The following is a 15407-nucleotide window of genomic DNA, read 5'->3' as shown; positions in this document are numbered from 1 at the left end:
AAAAAAAAGCCAAAAATCCAGAAGATCAGAATTTTGAAGTGGAGTTTATATTTAAAAAAAATGTTTGGTCAAAATTGCTCAGTAGGTGATAACCTTCATGGTCATGCCAGTATGATAAACAGGGAATGGACTTAAATTGGCAAATTCACTTACACAAAACACATTAGTTTTTTAATCAGGCAAAATTTTCACTGGATAAATACCTTAGCTGTGATGAGAAAAGAGAGTTGAAAAATGCTGTCATGAGAGAATGGTTGAGGGATATATTCACATGAAATAAGTTTGAACATTGCTTAAAAAGCCTATCAAATTAATAAGGGGGAGATATATTTAAGGGTACTTTCATAGTTGTGGTATTAACACCCTTTTATATTTAAAAAGTTTCATAAATGCTAATTGGAGCAACTGAAAATTTCATCCCATTTCCGTATACTTCCTTCTACTCACTAATGTGAATGAAAAAGTTAATGTTTCCACAAAATAGGAAAACCTTATAGTATTATTCATTTTATGACATTACATAGAATTACATAAAGAATACAGCACAGAAACAAGTCACACCAGCCTCCCAACCCTACTTCATCTAACTCTTCAACCTATCCTTTTATGACGTTCTCCCTCATGTACCTATCTAGTTTCCCCTTAAATGCATCTATGATATTAACCATAATTACTGCATATGATAGCAATTCCGCATTCTAACCACTCTCTGGGTAATGGTTCTCTTGAATTCCCTATTGAACTTATTGGTGACGATTTTATATTTATGGTCTCTAGTTTTGGACTTCCAAGTAGAAAAGTCTTTTGTATGTCTTCCCTATCAAAACACTTCACAATTTGAAAGACCTTTATTAGGTTACCCCTCAGCCTTTTCTTTTCTAGATGAAAGAGCCCCAGCCTGTTCAATCTTTCCTGATATGTTATAACCTCTCAGTTCTGCTACCATTTTTGTAATTTTTTTTGGACCATCTCCAGTGCCTCTGTGTCCTTTTTGTAATATGCAGATAATAACTGGAGAGAAACATTAAAGGGACTGATTCACATCTTGGGCATAGACAGAAAATGGACAATTGTGGATCAGCTTCTTGAAAGGGAAAAGAAAAATGAGGCGGGCTGTCCAACAGGCTGCTGATCCTCAACCACTAGCTCCCTGTTCTCAGTCCAAGTGAAAATTGCCCCCACAGTCACTAATATATCTACGGTAATTCAGGTTGGTATGTTACAAATGAGGATGAGAGTCCAGAAATGGTTGTTGCCAGGTCACAAGTCTAAATGAAAAGAATCTATGCAACCTAGCTTTCCAAACTACTCGTCAATGTATAACAGGGTAGTCAAACCTGCAGCTACAATTGACCCCTGGTCAGTGAAGGCCCGATGATTCAGTTGTATTGTGATTTACATTTTTTATTTGCTGGGTTTGTTAAGTTTAGATTTTCCAGTCCCGCAGATTTGGGACATATTTTTAGCACTCTTACCTCACCGATTTTGTAAGCCATTATGTTAAGATCTTTGGTGTTAGTATTAGCAAACTGAGGTGTATGCAAATGAGTGTAAACATGGACATACCTTTATTTATGGCCTCTAATGCTCCATAATACACTTATGTGGTCCAAAGAAACAAAAACATGGATACTTTGGCGCAGGTTTTGACTTTGTCCGATAGTGTAAAACGGGTGTTGGTGAATCGACAGCTTGTTTCACATAACTGATATGGGCAGCACAGTGGCGCGGTGGTTAGCACCGCAGCCTCACAGCTCCAGGGACCCTGGTTCGATTCTGGGTACTGCCTGTGTGGAGTTTGCAAGTTCTCCCTGTGTCTGTGTGGGTTTTCGCCGGGTGCTCCGGTTTCCTCCCACATCCAAAAGACTTGCAGGTGATAGGTAAATTGGCCGTTGTAAATTGCCCCTAGTGTAGGGAGGTGATAGGGAATATGGGATTACTGTAGGGTTAGTATAAAATGGGTGGTTGTTGGTCGGCACAGACTCGGTGGGCCGAAGGGCCTGTTTCAGTGCTGTATCCCTAAAAAAAAACTCCTGATCTTTATTTCCATTGAGTTTCTAAGATGGGAAGCACTGCTTATTGGATAACTCAATATCAGTCACTTCTTAAAATCTCCAGCACTGCACCAGGCCAAATTAAATAAGTGGCTGAGCAGCTGATTCAAAATGAAGAATGGAAGCCTGATATCAGAAGTGGCAAAACATATGAAATCAGCTGGTGGGTTATTGATCCTGGGATTCATATTAGGCAAGAAAGTCAGTATTACTGCATAATAAAGCCTGCATTCTTACAATTAGCTCTGCTGCTGCATCTCAACAGTTACATCATTATCTATTCAATGGCCATTTAAGAAGAAGCACGGCTTGTGCTTAATCAAGACTGTAGCATATCCCAATATAACATACACCATCCATTGCATTCACAAATCTCAGAATGAAGAAAATGCAATCTTCTGTTAACCCAGGAGGACTCAATTTCCTACATCAATTTACATTTTCTTTCCTTCTACTAGTCGCACAGCTGCATTACTACATTTACATATCAATACAGTCACAGTTAAAACAGAACCGGCATTTTAAAGATATGAATTTATTGACACTTTTTGTAGGTTGCTACAGGTACACAATTTGTGAATACTAATGTGCAGAGTTGAATGATTACACATTAAGAGAGTCAGTAATATATATTTTTTGCAAATGTAGGGTTTCAATGCATTGGATATGGCAGTAAAATAATGCTTTTTTTAAATTAAAAAAAGGACAAAAGTTTAGTCTATGAAGATGTGTAAATAAGGTGTATATCAATTTAGCTCAAAGCTTGTTTACAAGTGTAATGGATTCTTCCATAAAGGTATATAATAATTCTAAAAGTGTAAAAATATTTATATTTTAAAAGTGTACCTTTTTTAAAAAAAAACAAAGCACATTAATTGTGTTTTGGGTGCAGCAAACAAGCTAGCTCTATAAATTAGAAAAGTAAATTCTGTTATTACTAACAACAGACTAACCCTATCAAACAGCAGGACCACAGCAGGGTCCAGACAGCTGCTTTTTTTCCTCCTCATTTCATTTGGTTATCAGTTAACTTAGTGGAAAAAAAATAGATTTTCAAGGGGCTATAGCTTCTAGATATCTCAGTCAAGGTAAGATGTGTGCATGACTTGAGGTCTAATTTAACTCCTGTGTTCTATTGATCGCCAGGGATCACAAGGGACTTCACATTCTTTCTCGTTGGAAGATAGGGCCTGGTATGAAAGGAACGTGTATTAAATGCTTGTGTCCTGTCCCTTGTTGATGTCAAGCTGTTTTTTTTGCCATCTGAAATGCATCAGTATTTCACATTTATTGTAGTGTGATAAAACCTCTCTCAAATGGCCAGAGGGACACACTTCAGTAAGCAGTTTGGCAGTACAAATTGGAGTGAACAGGAGGACAGTTGGTAGAAAAATCTCTGAGGTCACTGAGGTCAGGGCTACAGCTGACTCAGCTGAAAAAAGGGGAAGAGGGTGCAATACCTGCAATCAGAAAATATGGATTCAATTCCTACTAGGGATGAAGATAAATGAATGTCCAAAGCGTGGGAGGAGAATTCTCTGGTGTGGGTCTGTTCAGCCATATGTTATCTGTGTAACATTTCCTTTTAAAATAAAACTTCAAAATCTGTGTTATCCACACAGTATTATTGATACTAATTACAACGAACCCATTGAGTAGACTGTGGAGTGTTGTAACAAATTGTGAACTTAATTTTTTTTCTATTGAACCATCAGGGATACAAATGTTGGCCTTGGTTCAGGTGCAGCTAGTCCAATTTGGCAAACATCAGGTTAGCTGATATTATAGTTAGCAGTATGTACATGATGCAATCATGTAAATTTTTGCTTTTCACCCAATTATCTGCTGTACATTACGTGTAGTTTAAAATACAGTTGCCATCATACAGCCGATGTATTTTTATCTATCCCCTCAACACATTATTAGGAAATAAATAGTAGCATATGTTAATTAGTCAGAACTTACAATCAAATTTCCACCCCATTCTTGAGCCAATCTTCAAGAAAATCACGGATTTAACTTGCTTAGCCTGGACCCCACTAAGATGGTAGTCTGCTCTGCAACAATGGTCATAAACGACAGTTCACACATGGGAAGTGGACTGAATAATATTTTTAATTTCACCAACTGATTTTGCAAACAACCAATGTGCAAGTTAATAATCAAACCTTCATCAGTCAATGCACCTTTACAGAAAGTACAACTTTCCAAACATTCCACATAAATGTCCTGCTCATACCCTGTTTCTTAAGAGTTATTTCTTTAATATTATTTTCAGGTCTCCACTGCCTTGTTCTTTCTGTCGTTATGTTTGTCAGGTACCTTTTTTCCCCTACTACCTTCTATATATGGATCCAATATAAATGAAGTACAAAGTCATCTCATGCTGTGGAGTATTAAAATATCTTTGTAGTCTGAGAATAAGGTTTGATAGCTGCTGTATTCCAGATAGGCTTAACATTATTTGCAAGACATTTTTAACACAACCAAAACAGTCAGGTCTATGCACAGTACATGCAATTCTAATATAAACACATTTTCATATATGACTTTGCTTTGGTAACTTGACAGTAACAGACCTGTTGTATATAATTTCAGCCATAAGCAAAGTTGTCTGTCTCAATTTATTCTATACATTGTAATAGGATTCCAAGGAATTCATACTGTAATCTCGTAAACTAACAAATGTTTACTCTGTGCAACAACCTGCAACTAAAGGACAGATTATATGTATAACTACTTCACAAGCATTTTATGCAACTTGTATAAGCAGCCATTTTGTAATTGCCAGTACAGAGGTGGCATACCGCTGATTTTTAAATTTTAGGAAATGACATGAGTTCCTGGAAGAAATAAAAAAAACCTTTAAACTTGGACACAATGGAGGACAAGGTGAAATGCAGAGATTACTGGAAGGCATAAACTTCATTGACATTTTAGCCTTTCTGGGTGACTGAATGTTTCTTATTTAGCAACAAACTGCAGTTTTACTGTATTTTGCTAGAAGTTGTCTGTTTGAGAGGTTTCTATATATCTTGCCTGACTTTCTTGTACCTGTGAGGTTAGAGAATTAGAATCCACCAGGCATAAAGTTGGCAAAGGTGAACATATGGACATATCTTGCAACATATGATCATTATTGTGATTTTAGCTTAGGGCCATGCGCTATTTGCTTTTGTTACAGTTGAGCTCATTGGTCTCAAAGGTGCTAAGATTCCACCTCTACTAATGCAAGGGGTCTGTGAAAACTGCAGATATCAGGATCAGAAAATGTTAATGCGACAGTGGAGTCGCTGTGCTATTGTCTTCCAATTATAGTTATAGAGTCATAGAGTCATACAGCATAGAAACAGGCCCTTCGGCCCACTGCGTCCATGCCGACCATAATGCCTATCTATACTAATCCCACCCGCCTGCATTAATTCCATATCCCTCTATGCCTTGCTCATTCAAGTACCTGTCTAGATGCCTCTTAAATATTGCGACTGTTCCTGCCTCCACCACCTCCTCAGGCAGCTCATTCCAGATACCCTGTGTGTGAAAAATTTACCCCTTTGATCCCCTTTAAACCTCCTCCCTCTCACCTTAAATCTATGCCCTCTAGTTTTAGTCACCCCTACCACGGGAAACAGACTCTGGCTATCTACCCTATCTATGCCTCTCATAGTTTTATATACCTCTATCATGCCCCCTCTCAGCCTCCTTCGCTCCAGGGAAAACAGACCCAGCCTATCCAATCTCTCTTTATAACTCAAGCCCTCCAAACCAGGCTACATCCTTGTGAATCTTTTCTGCACCCGCTCCAGCTTAAATCACATCTTTCCTGTTGTGCGGCGACCAGAACTGCACACAGTACTCCAAATGTGGCCTAACCAACGTTATGTACAACTGTAACATGACATCCCAACTCTTGTACTCAATGCCTCAGCCGATGAAGGCAAGCATGCCATACGCCTTCTTCACCACCCTGTCTACCTGTGTTGCCATTTTCAGGGAACTATGTACTTGCACTCCAAGGTCTCTCTGCTCAGGAACACTCCCCAGGGCCCTGCCATTCACTGTATATGTCCTGCCCTGGTTTAACTTCCCAAAATGCATCACTTCACACTTGTCTGCATTAAATTCCATTTGCCACTTCCTTGTCCACTTTCCCAGTTGATCTATATCCTGTTGTAACCTTAGACAACTTTCTTCACTGTCCACTAAACCACCAATTTTGGTGTCATCTGCAAACTTACTAATCATGCCCTTTGCATTCACATCCAAGTGATTAATATATATGACAAACAACAGAGGGCCCTGCACCGATCCCTGTGGCATACCACTGGTCACCGGCCTCCAATCTGAAAAACAACTCTCCTCTACCACCCTCTGCCTCCTATCACCAAGCCAATTTTGTATCCAATTTGCTAGCTCACCCTGGATCCCATCTGTTCCAACCTTCTGGACCAGCCTACCATGCGGGACCTTGTCAAAGGCCTTGCTAAAGTCCATGTAGATAATGTTCATCGCCCTGCCCTCGTCAATCCTCTTGGTCACCTCCTCGAAAAACTCAGTCAAATTCGTGAGACATGATTTCCCACACACAAAGCCATGCTGACTATCCCTAATCAGACCATGCCTTTCCAGATGCATAAAAATCCTGTTTCTCAGAATCCCTTCCAATAACTTTCCCACCACTGATGTAAGGCTCACCGGCCTGTAGTTCCCTGGCTTATCCCTGCTGCCCTTCTTAAATAAAGGCACGACATTAGCTATCCTCCAGTCTTCCGGTACCTCACCTGTGGCTAACGATGATACAAAAATCTCTGCCAGGGCCCCAGCAATCCCCTCTCTTGCTTCCCACGGCTTTCTAGGATACACCTCGTCAGGCCCTGGGGATTTATCCACCTTAATGCGCTTCAAAACCTCCAACACCTCCTCCTTTGTAATGTTGATATGCTCCAGGATATCAGTGTTCCCTCCCTTGAACTCACTAGCTTCCATGACCTTCTCCACGGTAAATGCGGATGAGAAATATTCATTTAAGATCGCGCTCATTTCCCATGGCTCCACACATAGATTGCCACACTGATCCTTAAGGGGACCTACTCTCTCCCTAGCTACCCTTTTACTCTTAATATACTTATAGAATCTTTTAGGATTCTCCTTTATCTTATCTACCAGGGAAATCTCATGGCCCCTTTTCACCCTCCTAGTTTCCTTCTTAAGTGTACTCCTACACCCCCTATACTCCTCGAGGGACTTGCTCGATCCCAGCTGCCTATACCTGACATATGCCTCCTTCTTTGACCTGACCAGACCCTCAATATCCCTCCTCAACCAAAGTTCCCTAAACTTGCCAGCCTTGCCCTTCCATCTAACAGGAACATGCCGGCCCTGAACACTTCCTATCTCACTTTTAAAAGCCTCCCACTTGCCAGACGTCCCTTTACCTGTAAATAGCCTCTCCCATTCAACTTTTGAGAGTTCCTGTCTGATGCCATCGAAATTAGCCTTCCCCCAATTTAGGACTTCAACCTGAGGACCAGTCCTATCCTTTTCCATAACTATTTTGTAGCTAATAGAGTTATGGTCACTTGTCCCAATGTGCTCCCCCATTGACGCATCAATCACCTGCCCATCCTCATTTCCTAAGAAGAGGTTAAGTGTAGCCCCTTCTCCAGTAGGGCCATCCACATGCTGCTTCAGAAAACTATCCTGGACACACTTAACAAATTCTTTCCCAAAGTTCTCCACAAATAATCTGGCGCACCCTGCTTTTTAAAAGTACGGCTTAAAATCTATTCTTAAATCATACTGGCAAAGAAATTGTAAAAGGTGACCATCACAAGTTTATATTTCTATAAAATGCGTTCCATTATGCATTAAATTTGGATAACACTAAATGTTTAAATAATTTGAGATGATTGAACAAGGCTAAATTAAAAACTACCCATTTTTACTTTCAGAATCTGGACAAAGCTACTGCTGGTCTATTTAGTACTTTCAATTCTAATAAATACATGGACTGATGTGGTTAGTCATTACTAATTATTGGCTTGTAGTAGTTCCAGTTACACCTAGAAGTATACCTAACTCTTTATCAATTAGATGACGAGGCATTTGGCTATTTTGACTACAAATTCAGAGTGCCCAATCCAAATTTTCACATGGTTCATCCATGTTCAAAGTACCACAACCAAAGAGTGATCACAACCAAGGGATCTCAACACTATACTGGAGGACGTCCAGTGTGATCTTGTTCATGATACAACCATGCCTTCAACATCTACCAAGCATGGAACACCGCACCAACAGAGGTGCAACTGAGTTCAGGTTCATTGGTTAGCGGTCCGGAGACTTATCCTTATACACATCATTTGATCCATTGTTTATTAATAAAATCAAAGAACAGTACAATGAGGAACAACAAAGAACAAAAAATTGAACTCGCAAATTAACCCATTGATCCCATACCCAGCAACTGGGGCTCTGGTATATCAGGTTTTGATGTTACCCACCCACTGGGGCTCTGTATTCTGGAATTATTATCTAGATGGTCCCGCACCATGTGCCGATTACTTCCAAGTCCATTTGTCACCAGCGAGCAAACAACTTCATTATGGTCCATAGGATGTGGATTCACAATGCCATCTTCCGACCTCAGATAACTCACTTCAGGTCAAATGCCAGGCTCTTGATAGCGGTTAAGTCGTCAACACCAAGCAGCTAGTGTTGTGGACCAACTTCACATGTCCCCTTGGCAAAACGAGGCCAAAGCCCACTTCAACGTTTTTTGCAGTTACAAGAACTGTTGAGGCTTGATCTCCGCAGATCACCCTTCCGCATCTTCTTTGAGCAGTCACTATTCAGCATCTTAATGTGATGGGAGATGCTTGTACCCGGCAATTGAAACCATCTGGGGTGCAACTCACTGTGATATAGAAGGTGCAAAATGGCCATAGTTACAATAACCAGCTGCCAGTGCCAGCTCCTGGAGTCTTTCAGCAGTTATTACCGGGTCCGGACAGACAGATTATTTGGGTCTTATAAACCATGAACACCAGACCAATTAGACTGGAAGATGCAGTCGACCCCAAGGTACTCTAGTTAACTAGACTACACTACTCTATGCAAGAATATTTGTGAAACACTCAACAGTTAGATTATTACAGCCAATAGTATTCAAGCAATCTTGTTTTCTGGCTAGTTGCTTTAGCCAACATAAAATGTTGCTGCCCTGGTGGGACCATGTGGAGGCGTGACTCACTCCGATTTAGAACGGCTAAGATCCTTGCAGCTATTGTAACTAGACAACTTTCGCTGTAGGAATGGTATTACTTACGTTTAAGATGCAGCTTGACAAATACACGAATAGGATGGGAATAGAGGGATAGGTACCCTGGAAATGCAGAAGGTTTTAGTTTAGACAGGCATCAAGATCGGCGCAGGCTTGGAGGGCCAAATGGCCTGTTCCTGTGCTGTACTGTTCTTTGTTGTTTGAAAGGTGGAACCATCTCTTGTCAACATCAATCGACTAGGGACCACCGCCAGGGAGCACGACCCAACATGAAAGGTCACCTTTTTATTACATTATATTACGAGTGCCCAATCCAAGTATTAACAATCCAAGTGGCTCATCCACATGGAAAATCCTTTCAGGAATACCACAGCCGAGGGATGTCGGCTGGTAGCTGATGTTAAAAGGAGGAACAGGACTTAAAATGTCATAATATTACTGAAATCCTTAGATGTCACCAAGGGTGGAGGAACACCGCGCAAATCGGGAACTGAAACCAAGGTCAGGTTTATGACTCAAACCCATTACCAATATTAGGCGTCAATTTCTGGATTCTCTATGGTATCGCCTCTCAAGTTCTCACTTAGCATTAAAGATCTGTCAGAGCTCGAGTGTCAGTGAAATTGTTAGGCTTGATGTCTGTTGTGCGAACGCCTTGAATTTACAAATTCCCAGAAACTTCATGAGTCTGTCATTTCTGTTCAGCCATTTCCCCCTGGCCCCCATCACGAAACCTAATAACTTAATATTAGCTCCTTTAGCAAGGCCAGAATTTCAGGCTTCAGATCTTTATATTTGTCACACTTTTCCTTCCATGCCCTCTCAAGTGACATATAATTATCCTCAAACCATATTGTAACATCCACTTCAGCTATATTTTCATCCTTTTTGAAAATAATATCCAGTTTCCAAAGATATCCATCAGGTGGCCTAAGTCTTGGCTCCATGTAAGAAGTCCAGCCATATTTACCTGTGTGTTGTTGAAGTAGTTTGAGAACTTTATGATGATGCTTAGTACAAGTGTTCTTAACATATGGACAGCTACTTGAAATGTGGGCTAAGGTCTCATTCAGACCCTTGCACCTTCTGCAAATTTCGATTGCATAGAGTCGTCCACGTGAAAGCGTAGTCCTAGTCGGATAACGATTGCATCGGTGTAACATACAATGTCAAATAGTCACAGTTTATTAATAGTAACAAGTTTTGGTCCATGAATTTCAACACTGGGTCATTCTTGAAGTAAGTGATCTGAAGGTCTGCCCATTTGGCAAACTCCCAGTCTTTCCAACCTGTGTACCTGTTTTCCATTTTCAGTCTTTCAGGTACAGGAATAGAGCCTCCCTGCATGTCAACCAATTCATCCAATATCTGATCCCCAGATGCCTGGTTTTCACCATCCTTGGGTCACAGGAATTCTTCGACCGCCTTCAGCATTTTCAGTTTCCTATACCTCATGATAGTGTCGATGTTACATTCCCCTTGGTACTGGAATGATGCTCGGATGACCTTATCAATGGAATTTTCAAGGGACTCTAGTTTCTGAATTATTACTGATGGTATCTGAATTTCCAAGCTAGGGAGGCAGAGGCCTCCATTTCTGTTGCTCCATCAGTAGTAAAAATATGAAGGTGCAAAATCTCTTTTGCCATTTTCCTGATTAAATTGTCCAATTGTGTAAGTGTATTCGGAGATGATTCTGTAAGAATTAGATGGGAATACGTTCTCGGAATGATATGGGTTTTCAGGATCTCAATTCTCTGTGATGACCCTGAGTTCTGCCTCTGTCAAACTCAAGATCCACAAATTAAGCTTGGCTACCCATTTGTCCTCATTGACTCCCATCCAAGGATCTTTATGGGCACCCAAGTATTTCTCAGTTTCCCCGGGGGATGAATATATTGCACAGGACTGTCTTTCAAATGCCAATTCTCCAGATGGTTATAAAAGGAAGGCCTGCCCCATACTCATGAAGTGAAAGTCAACTGTTTTCTTGGTATTAATCTCCAGTCCAGTGCTGTCACAGAATGACTGCACAATCTCAAGACTGCTAGTCATTCCGCTTTTGAGAGTCATTGAGGAGTGCAATGTCATTTGCGAAAGCCAGCAATGAGCAGTTAATCATCCAATCCTGTAGGCGCAACTTCACTCTCAAGTTGGCCTTCTCCAACAAACAAATCAATGGGTCCATAGCAATATTGAACAGTATTGGAGAATAGTCATTTGGTAGTACAGAACTTGAATATTGCTGAAAATAGCGACATTTTAATGAAGCTTTTCATCTTACACTCATCAGGACAATTCGTGAGAGCTGCAACTCGCTTCTCATTTCTCAGGACTGCATGTCTGTGCCTTTCATGCTGACTAAGGCCTCTGCAAGTTGTGAATCGAAGTTTGCATTTCTCACAAGGGAATACGCCCTCAGGTGTAGGCAGCCCTCTGCCAGAACATTTGACGGAGCAGCACGTGATTAAATGGTATTCACCTATCCTCTAACATTTTGTACAACTGGTGCACAGAGATTTGATCTGATGCTTCTGGGCCAAATGCACCCTGAACAGGCCAACTGTTTGATATACGATGTTGCAACGATTACAGAATAGCCCGTCAGTAGGTTAGTGGATAATGCCTGCCGGTTTGTTCCAGTCATAAGCTGGTTCAATGACTACCTCTTCACAAGATGTGTTCACATTGGTTGTTTCGGAACATTGACCGTGGATTCAATTTCCAAACCCAAGGTGCTCGCTAGGTTCTTGTTATAAAATGTCTGAGTTTGAATGACTGTGGGTGCCCTTTCTCCTATAGGATAGTCAGATTCCTCTACCATATCAACACACTATCACCAACTATCCCTTTTTCTTGTGGAGTGTGGCTACCAAGATTGGATGCCAATGGGACAGGGTAATAGGTTGTGAAACGTCTCAGATCCTCCTCTGGTCTTGGTGGAAGAGGAGTTTTTTGCTAGCCCTTCAGACATGAAACTAGCACTCATGTAGCATAAACACTTATTGCAGCATACTGCTATATCTGACATCGCCAAGGGCACATTATTTGTCTGGGACCCGTCCCATCCGGCAAGGCATATTCTATATGGAATAACTTATTCAGAAATTAAAAATGCCCTGGACTGCTCAGGCAATTGATCTTCGCCGATCACCAGCCATCTTGTGTTACTTTCAGTCGCTTAGCCAATGATAAATCATTGTTACCAATGGGGCCACGAGGAGGCACGACTCAACGATGAATGACAAGAACACGCAAGATGCCACAGTATGGATCCACTGGACGGACTCTTAAGACAGTCATAGTTACTCCCGCCGTTCATTGAATTTCTTCACTTTGACACTCGAGCACTGGGCAGAAATCACATCATGCCAACACCCGCCTACAGCCTTTGCGATGCTTTGTTTTAATTAAACAGACGGATTACCCTAGATCCACACCAGTTCTAAGTCAGCTGCTAGGTGTTGGCTAAGGCCACTCGCCTGCCAACGGGCACCGCAGCTAGGGAAATCCACAGGAAGGGCCCGGTGCATGTCCAGAATTGTCACTGCCCCAGAGGGCAGCGTCTTGTCCAGCTTTGGCATGTGCCCAGCCCCGCTACGCACCCCAACCCGACTGACCCAGCCCTTAGAGCCAATCCTTATCCAGAAGTTACAGATCAGACTTGAAGGTTTCCCTTACCGACATTGTTCTAACATGCCAGACTCTCTTCAAGAACAAAGAAAGAACAAAGAAAATTACAGCACAGGAACAGGCCCTTCGGCCCTCCAAGCCTGCGCCGATCCAGATCCTCTATCTAAACATGTCGCCTATTTTCTAAGGGTCTGTATCTAAGGGTCAGCTTGGAGACATGCTGTGGATATGGGTAGGGCCAATGCGAGATTTACGCCATCTTCCCCAAGATTTTCAAGGGGTAGTGAGAGCTCACTGGCCACCACCGGAACCGCGATGATTTCTAAGGCACGGGTCACTCGCTTGGGGGTGGGGGTGGGGGAAATCCATTCCAGGACACCCTGCCCTTCATAAAGAAAAAAAAAAGAGAACTCTTCTCAGGGCTGCAGCCGACTTCTCCGGTATCGTTTGCATTACCGCACTGGATGCCTGTCTCCGCCACTCTGGACTTGGGGATCTGAACCAGACTCCTTTTTGATCAGCTGAGAACAAAGGAGGCCATTTCCTGCCAGTGGCGTAGTGGTAATGTCACTGAGCTAGTAATCCAGAGGCCCAAGCTAATGCCCTGGGGCACAGATTCAAATCCCACCACAGCAGCTGGTGGAATTTAAATTCAACTAACTAATAAATTCAACTAACATGTCTGGAATGGAAAGCGAGTCTCAGTAATGGTGCCATTAAACTATCATTGCTTGTCATAAAAACCCATCCGTTTCACTAATGTCCTTTAGGGAAGGAAATCTGATGTCCTTACCTGGTCTGGCTTACATGTGACTCCAGACACACAGCAATGTGTTGCCTCTTAATTGCCCTTGCAAGCCACTCAGTTATCAAGGGCAATTAGGTATGGGCAACAAATGCTGGCCTTGCCAGCGACACCCACAAAATCGACAAGTTTCCCCTAGTAGTTACCACAGTTCTTGTTCCATTATTAATGTTTCATGAATAAAATGCAAATTTTCAGTTTTCATGATATGTCCCTGATTTCTGAAAGTGCACAGCTAACTTTTAGGGGGGAGTTTAGCTCTGCAAAACAAGAACCTTGAATATTTGCAAGCCTGAAGCACAAGTGTTCCCTGACAGGGCTTTACTCCTCCTACAATCAGGGTTTGTACCCATCCATCAGCACAGAATCACCAGGACAACCAGAAAACATGGGCATATGAATTTTAAAAAAAGTGGTAGAAATGAGCAATGAGAACAATTTCCACCTGTAAAAAAGATTACCTTCCTCTCTCAGATACCGAGGGACCTGCTATTCATTTTCTGTTTTCATATCAAATTTCCAGTAATTACTATTTATATATTTTTTAAGTCATATACTCACAAGGACTAGAGATTGAGATGTAGATTCATTTGCCCTCCTCCATAAGCAGAAATCATATATCAATAAAGCAAGGTTGAACTGTTACAATTAATAAAATACTTCATTTTGTTGCTCAAGGAGCCACAAATGGCTAAATTCAAACTGCTTCAAGGTATTAGTTTGCTCCAGTGCTAATCTCCAGTGATATCTACCATCTGTCACACATCACATCAACAAAAGATAAAACCTTGCACACTTCTAATGCTGAACAGTACAAAGCTGAATGAGAGAAACACATGCAACCACATAATTCTTAGTTCACAGTACTGATCCCCAAAATTGTGACTTCTTTTGAATAAGAAACACTGCTTTTGTCAGTCAAGGGTTAAATCAGTCTGGAGTCCAAATGGAGACAACTCATTTAATTTTGGTGACACACAATGGAAAGATGTGATGGAGTAGTGACTTAGGACACAGACTTGACTTATAGGAGACCTCTGATTTCTCAGCTAGAGCGCCCGATTCCCCTATGCTTGGAAGGTCTATTGATTTGGTGTAGACGGACAGCTCATGAGGAACTGATACATTCCTTACAGCAATTTTTTTTCATATAGTACTGTTCAGACACCAGACTCAGCACAAATCTCTCTGTTGTCTTGTACCAATTTGAACTGAATGCATTGACTTTATCAGTCTTTCTTCCTTATTGCCCTCAGGTAGTTACCATGTAAGGTTTGCTCTAATCCCACCTTCAGCAGAGAAGCCTAAGGCTTTTTATCGTTCTATTTTTGAACTAAAAATGTTAAAAAAGGTAGTACAAAGTTCTTTCAAGTTCTGTTGTACCAGAGGCTTGGCAGCTTCTATCAAGCTCAATTTAAAGTGTTCCAGTACAGTCTTTGTAGTTTCAACCTTTTAAGCTTATGGAGTCTGGTGGAATAATTAGATCCTTTAGTCAAAATTTTCTCATTTATCTTTAAGAGGATAATCGCAGTATTGCTTTCAATGAATACCATAATGTATCTGTAGAAGTGTATTAAAATGACCTCTATTTTTACCTGCATTTATTATCTGGCTTTTTTTCAAGCAAGCTATG

The sequence above is a fragment of the Heterodontus francisci genome, chromosome 7, assembly GCF_036365525.1.
Source record: "Heterodontus francisci isolate sHetFra1 chromosome 7, sHetFra1.hap1, whole genome shotgun sequence".
NCBI classification, from domain to species: Eukaryota; Metazoa; Chordata; class Chondrichthyes; order Heterodontiformes; family Heterodontidae; genus Heterodontus; species Heterodontus francisci.
The sequence above is the reverse complement of the archived record's forward strand: the minus strand, read 5'-3'. Positions refer to the sequence as shown.